We start from the raw sequence: 7,214 nt of genomic DNA, 5'->3' as shown, positions 1-7,214 counted from the left end.
AATTCATATTACAATGGAATATTTAAACGTTAAGGTTACTGCAAATAAAGAGGCAGACTACCAGCCCTTAGTGCCTGTGGGGAGCCCAAACAGGAATCCTATGCCCAGGTCCGTGACCTAGGGCAAGGCAAGGATATTTGGTGGTGGATTTCACATCCCAATGCTTTCCATTGGGGCAGAGAAATCTAAGATATCTATCCCCCTGAACTTGGAACAATAGTACTTCAGACTGGTTGGTCTCACTGGGCAAGGGAGGAACACAATTCTTGCAGTTCTCCGCTGTCAAAAAGAAGGCAGAGCTTTGCTTTGTGGATGTTGGTTGAGACAATGCGTCTTGCAGCAGCAGTCCTGTGGCATCCCTCTAATTAACATTTTGCACAAGATACTTGGCTCCAGTGGTCAACATGAAGAATGACATTGGATCTTCTCTTTATATCCTAAATTCAGGCTGGAGAGAGATTCCATCCCACCAATGGAAGGGACCTGCAAGATGTAAACAGGTAGAAGCAGTGCAATGGTGGGCATCTATATACCTCACATCTGCCCTGCATCCAAATCCCATTGGCAGAGGTGTGGATTAGAACCACACAGTCCCAATCCCCAGTTCCAACCAGTTCAGGCATGCAAAGCAGTGACCGGGGCTGCCTTGCAGGAATCCTGTGAAAGTGTGACAACCAACAAAAAAGATGCTTCAAAAAACAGAGCTTAAACTACGAAGAGCAGCCATGTTGAGCATATGATACCTAAAAAAGCAGTACCGCAGTGAAGATAAAAAAAGGGAAGAGTAGTGAACAGGAGAAGAGCAAAAATTGTTTCCCTGCCACCTTCCTGTTCCAGACACATAACATAAGTAAATGAAATGTTACTTACAGAAGGGTTAAGGGTACTCATTGTGTCCATGCAGTATTGTGCTTACGGTGGCTTGTGCTGCAATGGGAAAAGAAAGATTAAAAGAAATAGTTGTGACTCTCCCTGCACTAGTAACCATAGCGGTTGAACAGTGCACTGCAATGGAAGAGAATTGAGGAGGTGAGTGAGACAAAACCTCAGTCACCCCCAAAATGAATGAGGATCCAGACTATCAGTGGATATGCTGGGTTCTCCTTTGAACTCACTGTAGGAAAGCTTCAAAAAGAAAAGAACTTTCCTAACTTGGCGCCTGGGAGGTGGGAAGAGGCTACATGTGCTTCATACACTGATCAATTCTCTTGTCTCCTTTGTCAAGTTCCACTTTCTTTGTTTCTTTGTATTTGGGCTTATATAACGCAAACCTTGCTAGAGTGCTTTCCCTACTTTCATGATGCTGAAGTCATCTATTGTCCAAAATACCCACCTCAGGGCATAAGGGTTACCAGCCCAGGCAGTGTGTGACCTGTTTACTTCTCTTTCACACCCTGTATTTCACTCCCGGGCTCCCCAGAGTGGTGACAGGTTCCATTCTGGACATGGATCAGTTCCAGTGTGATCCAGAGGAATTCTAGCTTGGCCGTTTGCAAGGCGTCTCACACTCATGAATTGATGGAATGAGCTCCAACCCCACAACCTTTAGTAACCCACTTAGCACAGATCAAAATGGGGGTAGCAGACAGCACTACAAAAACGTCTCCATTCTTAACATTGTCAAAACACTTAAGGCAGGGTCACCCATAGTTTCCCAAACACCACAAACCTCCAATCAACCCCAACCTGCAGATGAAGTGCAACCAGGTGCTGAACAAAATGTGGCGTACAATCCTGCTTTGACAGAATGTTTTTATGAAGATGCAAATAAATACAATATTGTTCAGACCCATTGTTTGTTACATTTTATTTTGAATTTTTGTTCAGCGCTGGCTCCACCAAGAGGGTCCGAGAGCCCCTTAAATGGTTCAAAGATTCAAAAGGTGGGAGGTGAAACAGAGGTTTAGGATAGCCAGTATGTTTGGAATCTCTTTCAGAAAATGATGAGGGGGGAGGGTGCAATGTAATGTGAAGTGGTAGGGTGTTATGCGCTCTGGGTGCCCACTCGAATGCTCGTTTTTGTGAGCATGTTAGCTTACAGAGTGAAATGTGTAGAAGATGATGGGTTGCTTGTCTGGTGTTTGTGTGGGTTATAGTTTTGTAAAGGTAAGATGGTGTTTTGAGGTGGACGGCTTGAACACAATGCAGAGTCCTCTGAAGGCAATTCTCTAGGACACGGGAAGCCAGTGGAACTGGTCTCCTGAGTCTCACTGTTGCATTTTGAATGCCTTGCAGGGAGGCAAGGTTGCTGTTGGGAAGTCCAGTGAGAACAGCATTACCGTGGTCCAGCTTGGACAGAACCAGTGGTTAGACTGCAGTGGGAAAGTTGTCAGCAGCAAGGATGTGTCTGATCTTGTGTAGGAGGTGTAGTTATAGATTGTATGTTGTTGGTGACAGCGGCTATGTGTGTGTGAAGGAAAGGTGGGGGGTTTAATGGTGAAGCCAAGGGATTGACATGTGTAGAGAGGGATATGGGTGGGTTGTCTGTGGTGAGTTCTTTGATCAACACTGAGGTTGTGTTTGTGCCTCGGGATGGGGAGGTGAGGGGGGAAGATGAGGAGGTATTCAGTTTTAGAAGGGATGTGCTTAAGGAAGTTGGTGGTGATCCGGGTAGTTATGGTGGAGACGCATCTTTTGAGAGTTTAAAGTTGTGAGGGGGTGAGATTTGGAAGTATATTTGCATGTTGTCTGTGTATTGAAAAGGAGTGAAGACAGGAAGGAACCTTTCAGTACCCTATAGTTGAGTGGGGTGAGGTTAGAATGATAAAAGGGCATGGAGAAAAAGTGTGCTTTGTCATTGAGGAAGGGGGTAAACCAGTTGAAGACAGTGCCAGAGAGTTTCATCCTGTCAGATAGGATGTTGAGTAGAATGGTATGGTTTATGGTGTCGAAGACATCAGAGAGGTGGAGGAGTACGAGTAGGGCTATGTGTCCCTTGCGTGTAATGTTCTGGAGGTCATTGAGAATGTGAAGAGTAGTGTCTCAGTGTTATGTCCAGGTTGAAGGTCAGATTGGAAGAGGTTGAGGAGGGTTTTTGTGGTGATGTGTTGTTGGAGTTGGATATTGGTGGTGAGTTGTATGATTTTGGTGAGGTATGAAAGCATACTAATAGGGCAGTAACTTTCAAGGAGTTTGGGGTAGAGAGATTTTCTTTTGAGGAACGGGGAGTGGTAGTACCATGTCAGAGATAGGAATTGACGATGTTAAGCCAGTGTGGAACGAGGGTGGTGATACAATCTGATCCGACTTGGTGTAGACAAGCATCATCCAGGAAGTGTGCAGGTCTTTTCTGGCAGTAAGGGCATTGAGTGTGTCAAGGCTGACTGCGTGGAAAATGTCCCATGTGTTCGAATGTTTCGGGATAGATGTTGGAAGTGGGGGAGCAGAGGGGAGTGCTTGTCTGAAGTGTATTTCACAGTCCAAGTAGTCCATGAGGGAGTTGCATAATGATGTGTATGGGGCGTGGAAGGTAAGGTGTGGATGGTGGTTTGGTCAGGAACTTAACAATGTTGAAAGCTTTTGGTGTACAATTGGTGGTGGATTCGAGTTCCTGGTGGTAGTTGGTGTCTTTGGCATAGCACAAGAGAGTTTTGCATCTGTTGCTGCAGTGTTGGAGGGGTGTCCTGGTAGCATGGCTCTTCCTAGGCATCGGTATCCCTGCTTGATCGAGATGAGGGAATTGTTCAACTGTGGTTTATGCTGTCTTCAAGCTTTTAATGCTGCCCTCCCCACAGAGTAAAATGTGGGGAGGCCGGGCCCACCCACAAATGCCAAATGGACAGTAAGTCTAAATGGCTATGAACTATTGTGCGCCGTCACCACACCCTATTCCTAGTATAGTCCCTGGGCTCCCCCACCTGCTCCCAACACAGTCTCTGGACTCCCTCATCCCACTCCTAGCCCAATCCATGTGCTATCCCCACACCACCACAGACCATGGGCTCTCCAAACCCTGCTCTCACCACTATCCCATGGCGCCTGCCCATTCTGCTCCCACTACAGTCACTGGGCTCCCCCATCTATCCTCTCCTCCTCCTCACCCCTCCCCTTTTCTTGTAAAATTCTGGCACTACCTCAATTGCCATCAGGTATAGTCATTATAGCCGCCTGTCTTTCTCATCCACTCTCCTCTTCCTCTCCCTATTACTGTTCATTAGCACTTACACTATCATTTGTCTTGTGACCTTGTGATAGCAGCTTGTTTGTCTCTCCCCCTTCCCTCCTTGTTTCTCCTCCCACTTCCCCCCAGCACTACTCTGAATCGTCGGCAGACCTAGTATGTTAGTTGCTTGTGTTGTTTTTCTCCTTCTTCCTCACTCCCCCCCCTGCTTCCCCCTCCTCTTGTACATTTTCCGGCACTACATCAATTGTCGGCAGGCATAGTAACATAACCACTTGTTTTGTCTCATCCCTCCATACCCCCACCTCCCTTATTTGTTCCTTGCACTTGCACTATCTGAATTGTCACCAGGCTGATTAGGATATTTATTTTTCTTATTCTGAATTGTTTCAAGGACTTGTAAGAATGCAACTGTATTTCTCCCATGTTCCCTCCCTCCTTGAAGTGCTTTGAAACACATTGTGTATAAGCACTATACAAATAAACAATCAATCAATCAATCAACAAACTCTGCTCCCAGCACAGTCCCAGGGCCAGTGGTGGCTGGTGAATATTTTAAGTGGAGGGGCATAAATATTTCCACCAGATATGCCATAGCTACCGAGCGCAGTGAGGGAGCCCGCACCAATCAAGGTGGTTTCGGGGGCTTCCCTCCTGCGTGAATCATTTTAAAATAATGGGTTAAAATGTTTCATGTTAGAGCATACTTTAAAAAAAATTGGTAAAAAGCCAAACAGTTTGCAATTGGGGCTAGGGTGGGGGGCATGGGGCAGGCATGATATGTTTTACTGCACAGCTATGATAGATGTCCAGTAAAAAGATACCATCCCTGTCCCCTGGGACCCACAGTACTAACACAATCAACATGATTGTGTGTGTATGCAAGCTGCTGAGGGGCCAAGGGGGAAAGCACAGTATTTTTGACTGGACATCTATGATAGATAGCCAGTAAAAGAAATACCATCCCTGTCCACTGGGCTCCAAAATGCCTCAGAAGGACAGCTGATTTTGGCAGGTGGGTAGGGGGATTGTGCAACAAAGGCATTTTTACAATGCCTTTGTTGTACAACCCTCCTTCCCCCTTGTGCCCCCACTCACTAAAATCGGCTCAATGGACCAAAACAAACACACACACACATTCACACAGCGTTCACTCCATCATTCACATGAGCACCCATCACCATACACTCACTCATAACACAAGTACACACGCATCCATGCAAATTTATTTAAATAAAAAATAAATGAACATAAATGTACCTTCTGCAGGGGCCTGCGCGTGGGTGCTGAAACACGCCGCTCAAGGCTGCTCTGTCCGTATTTGCAAGGAGGCGCAGGAGCTCCCCCTCGCTCACACAGGCATGCAGTGCCCCAGCCATCATTTCCAATGAGCTATGGAAGGCTGGTGAAGCAAAACGCCCCCAGCCTTGCATGGCTCAGTGAGCATCTGCTGCTGGGGAACAGAACTGAATTGTCAAAGGGAAACAGTGTTTCTTTTTGACAGTTCAGCCAGCCCAGGAGCACTCCCTCAGCTGGAAAAGGTAGCTGAGGGAGTGCTCAGTGTTTCACTGGGCTTGCTCCTCAGCTCCTCCATAATGGGTGAGGGGCCAATGGGTGGACACCCCCTCGCCCATTATGGATGAACCGCCAGGCTCGGACTGGCCTATAGGGCAATAGGGTAATGTGCATACCAAAAAGGCAAAATGCTAATGTGGGCCAGTCAAAATGGGCCACTTTTTTGGCCAATGTGGACCAGTTTGATGAGTTACTTCACTATGCAGCTAGTAGTTTTGACCATTGTTACTGAATAAATATTCTTTAAATATCACAATTTTCTTACATTTTAACTAACAACACCCCCTTGGGTACTAGTCAAACAGTCTGTGACTAAAGGAATAAATATCCATTTGCAACTGCGGATCAGTTGGAGGGTTTTTGTGATTTGATGGGGGCAATTGTGTTACTTGCCTTTACGATGATTGTGTGGTAATTGTTCAGGAGATTGTTGGGATGTGCGGATGGGCAGGAGGTGATGCTATGAGTGGTGCTAAGGATGTGTCCATCTTCACTTTGAGCCAATTGATGCTTCTTAGCTCAAGGTTATTCTCTGGGTTTTGTTGCTGATCCTCATAACCTTACAATGACTGATCTGAATATTATCACCAGAACTCACAGACTGAATGCTCCAGCAAGGGGTCACTAATTCTTGCTTGGGCAGTTCTAAGGCATTTAGCCTTGTGGAAGAATTACCCATAGGTTATCAACAATTTGGAGATATTTCTTCTCTAGTGGAAACAAGAAGGCTACCTCCTCGCCTCTTCCACAATTATCTCATGCACGGCCAGAGGATTCCACACAGAATTATTTATTTATTATCTGTTGGAAATTACATTCTGAAACAATGCCTGCAGGGCCAGCCTGAACTCTGGCAGCGCCATGGGCAAACCAAAATATGGCACCCACCGCAACAGCCATAGGATTTTGAGAAATAATTAGTGTGTGTGAGTTGACACATTTTGGGCTCATTTTCATAGCAGAAGCGATCATTCAAAAAGTAGGGTATATGGGCCATCAGGCAGCTGGCCAGGGATTTGCTCTCCTGAGAACTTTCATGCCCATTCACCTCCAGCAGTGTCGAACTGTGGAGGCTGCTAGGGAGTCAACATTTCGGGGGTCCCCTAAAAAATAATTAATTGAGAAATGTATTTCATGCAGATCTGTTGTTGACAGTGCATATTTAATTCCTGTGTCGTGTGCATACAAAATGCTGCTTTTCTGATAAACTCTGCTGGAATATTAGCTGCAGATAGGAGTCTGGGAGCTCGCTGGGTTTGAATTTGCCTGGCCTGCTCAGCAAATCGCGTCTCGGGATGCTCGGAATTGGCAGGTGCCGTGCCGCCGGACAATGGGACACCACATTAACAACTCATGAGGAAGAAAAAGGGCTTTAGCGGAGCTGCCGGAGCGGGTCTCTTTTGGGGAGAGAGATGCAGTGGGAGAGGGTCAGGTCAGGACTCTGGAGTCCTGTGGTGAGCGTTATGCAGCGGGCTGAGGTGTAGAGGCAGTGCCTCTCAGTTTCTGCCCTTCACTTTTA

Source organism: Ambystoma mexicanum, chromosome 2q (assembly GCF_040938575.1).
Source record: "Ambystoma mexicanum isolate Mex_15411 chromosome 2q, UKY_AmexF1_1, whole genome shotgun sequence".
Taxonomy (NCBI): Eukaryota; Metazoa; Chordata; class Amphibia; order Caudata; family Ambystomatidae; genus Ambystoma; species Ambystoma mexicanum.
Note: the sequence above shows the minus strand (reverse complement) of the source record.